This window comes from Rhinopithecus bieti, unplaced genomic scaffold, assembly GCF_001698545.2.
Source record: "Rhinopithecus bieti isolate Rb0 unplaced genomic scaffold, ASM169854v2 scaffold_25987, whole genome shotgun sequence".
NCBI classification, from domain to species: Eukaryota; Metazoa; Chordata; class Mammalia; order Primates; family Cercopithecidae; genus Rhinopithecus; species Rhinopithecus bieti.
In genome coordinates, this window is record NW_016812078.1 from 898,209 (window position 1) to 901,930 (window position 3,722).

Here is a 3,722-nt window from a genome sequence, read left to right on the forward strand (position 1 = left end):
TATATATTATATATGACATATTATATATTTGACATATATAAATATACAAATATATATATTAATCTATTAATATATCACAAAAGAAAAAGTGCCACTTCCTTCTGGCCTCTATGATTTTAGATGTGAAATCCATGGTCATTTGAATTGTTATCCCACTATATATACTTTATCATTTCTGTCTGCTTTCAAGATGTTTTTATTGTCTTAAATTTTCAGAAATTTGATTATGATATGTCTGGGTATGGATTTCTTTGGGTTTCTTCTGTTTGAAGTTTAGTCAGGTCTTTCAATCTCTAGATTTATGTCTTTCCCCAAATTTGGGATATTTTCATAATTTCTTGAAATAGTTTTTCAGTCCTGAATTCTTTCTTTGATCCTTCTGAGATTTTGATGACACAAATGTTAGATTTTTTTTGTTATTGTCCCACAGCTCCCTGAGTCTTTGTTCATACCTTCCTCCTAAACTTGTCTCTGTTGTTCAGATTAGACAATTTCTATTGATATACTTTCTTTTCTTTCTTTCTTTTTTTTTTTTTTGAGGCAGAGTCTCGCTCTGTCACCTAGGCTGGAGTGCAATGGTGCAATCTTGGCTCACTGCAAACTCTGCCCCCCGAGTTCACGCCATTCTCCTGCCTCAGCCTCCTAAGTAGATAGTCCCCTGCCACCACGCCCGGCTAATTTTTTGTATTTTTAGTAGAGATGGGGTTTCACTGTGTTAGCCAGGATGGTCTCGATCTCCTGACCTCGTGATCTACCCACCTTGGCCTCCCAAAGTGCTGGGATTACAGGTGTGAGCCACCGCGCCTGGCTTTATTGATATATTTTTAAGATCACTGGTCTTTTCCCTCTGTCATCTCCATTCTGCCACTGAGCCCAGCTAGTCAGTTAAAAAAAAATTAATTTATTGTATCTTTCAGTTCTGTTATTTTCAGTTTTGTTCTTTATATCTTGAGTATTTTCAGAGACCTCTGGTTTTTCCATTTGCTTGAAGAGGGTTCATAATTTCTTGGAGCATTTTTATGATAACTGCTTTAAAATCCTTGTCATAAATTCCAACATTTGTGTCACTTTGATGTTGGTGTCTGTAGATTGTCTTGTCTTTCAGATTTTCCCTGTTCTTGGTATGATGAATAACTTTGATGAATAACTTTGGATTGTATCCTAGACATTTTGAGTATTACATAATGAGACTGTGGTTTAGAGGCAATCAACGTGCTTGGGCTCAAAACTTATGTCTTATTCACTTTTGTGGGCTGTGGCTTGAATGTCAATTTAGTTTTTATAGCCTTTGCCCTGCTCTTCTGATCTGCTCTCTATAGTGTGTTATCCGTAGGTGAATTGAAATCTATATGATATTTCTCACCATAGTTCAGTTCCCAAAACTTTACTATGTTGATGCCAGTTGATTTCATGCATGGACCATTTAGGGGTATGTACAGGACTTCATACACAGATTTAACAAGAGTTCTTTATCCAGTCCCCTCTTCTCCATAATCCTTCCTCACTCTCTAGTTGAGAGGAGGTAGGGCATTGCCTCTTTGCTGTGCTTCAGTTAGTAAGTGCAGGGTGGTAGAGTGCTTCTCCCTACAGTTCATGTGGGTTCTGTGGTTGCTATGCCATTGAAGAAGGGAAGGGGCACTGCTTCTTTCCTCATCCTGTCTTGGTTTAGGGCAGGAGTGGTCAACAGAGCTCCAACCCATTCCAGTGAGGAGGGGAAGGCATGCTACTTTTGCTGTTAGTGCCAGGCAAGGATGGTCATCAGGGCTCTTCACAGTGCCTGGTGGGGATGCAGAGAGATGCAGTTCTTTCATGGTGTTTGTCTAAAATACAATGAGTATATTCAAAAGGGTTCTGTCTTGCAGCACTGTCCTCTTCCACATCCTTCGGCTAAGGGGATTGATTCTCAACTGGGGATACTTTTATTCCCCCAGATGACATCTGCCAATGTCTAAGACATTTTTGGTTATCACAACTGGAGGGTTGTCACTGACATCTAGCCAGGGATGCTGCTAAATATCCTATAATACAGAGAACAAGATCCTACAGCAAAGAATTATCCAGCTCCAAATCAAAAGTGCCAAAGGTGAGAAACCCTGAGGGAGAGAGAGCAGACTTTTCTTGGAGCTTTTTTTTTTTGGACTTATTCCATCTTGTCCAGAAATGGGGGTCCCTTCAACATTTTAATGTATTACTTTTAGTCCTTTATCATCTATCACTGATGAGAATTATAACCTATAATTTATTTTAGATAAATTGTCTTCCTCTGGTTGATTTTAAGAATTTCTCTCTTTTTTTTTTTTTAAAAAAAAATCTTAAATTTAACCATTATGGGTATAGTGTGGATTTGTTTTTATTTAGACATTTTCTGTCTTAATTCTCACTTTCTAATTTTGGAAAATTCTTAGTCATCTCTTTGAGTATTCTCTCTCTCTCTCATTCCCTTCCTTCCTTCTTAGACCTCTTTAAACTGCCATATGTTGGAGCATCTCTTTCTGTGTTTCTTATCTGTTAACTATGCATTGATTCATATTCATATTCTTTATTTCTCTTTTCTCCCTTCTCCACACCTTCTCTCTGGTAACTTCTCCAGATTTTTCTTCCACTTCGGTAGTTTTTTTTTTTTTTTTTTTTTTTTTTTTTCAGGTAAACTGGTCATTTATTAGCAGTGGTACTGTTTGGCATAACAGGTTTCCAGTAAATAGGCATGGAGTTGCATGGAGGTGACAGAGCAAGGCACAGACGCAGGACAGCATCTCTCACTTCTTCCACTCATTCTTGTTATAGTCCCATTTGGCGGCAAAGCCCTGCACGGGGTTCACCTCATGTCCAGCACCCTCTTGGTCTGCATGGCCACCCACTATTTGTCAACGATGTGCGGGATGGGGCCGTACACACAGCGCTTCTCCCAGATGATAATGAACAACGTGAAGCCAATGAAGAACATGGCAGCGCCAACAACCGTCTTCCACTCGTTCGCACCCCTGTTCATCTCCGCAAAGCTCTTCTTGAACTGAATGCAATACAACTCGACTTTCTCATCCATGGAGAGGTTGCTTCGGGAGGCCTTCTCCTCCTCCTTCAAGGCCTTCTATCTGGCAGACAGGTGCTTGACATGAGCCACATCAGGTAAGGGGTAGTCACATCGATCCACATAAGCTGGGAGCGCATTGTCATCGCTCTTCACATCATTTCCGTGTGCTCGTACAGACGCCGATTTGGAAATTGCTCGCTTGCCGACTAGGCTAAATACCCTGGTAGGCAACATTCTGCTGCTGCTGTCCACCACCACCACCCTTTATGCCGGGTGTCCTGCGACCCCAGTACTTTTTTTTTTTTTTGAAACTGAGTTTTGCTTTTATTGCCCAGACTGGAGCGCAGAGGCGTGATCTCAGCTCGCTGCACTTCCGGCTCCCGGGTTCAAGTGATTCTCCTGCCTCCCGAGTAGCTGGGATTACAGGCACCTGCCACCATGCCCAGGTAATTTTTTGTGTTTTTAGTATAGATGGATTTTCACCATGTTGGCCAGACTGATCTCGAACTCCTGACCTCAGGTGATCAGTCCACCTCGGCCTCCCAAGGTATTAGGATGACAGGCGTGAGCCACCGCGCCCGGCCCAGCCCGACAGTTCTTTTTAAAGGTAGCTCTGTTCTATTATTTAACCTAGCAATAGTTTTGTTTTCCACTAATAATAGTTTTTATTTATAAAATTTTATTTGGTTAT

General features: G+C 40.9%; 1 pseudogene; it reads right to left on the reverse strand.

Annotated features, from left to right (window-relative positions):
• Positions 1–2,756: 2,756 nt before the first annotated feature.
• On the reverse strand, positions 2,757–3,265 carry LOC108544450 (cytochrome c oxidase subunit 4 isoform 1, mitochondrial-like; annotated as a pseudogene).
• Positions 3,266–3,722: the final 457 nt, after the last annotated feature.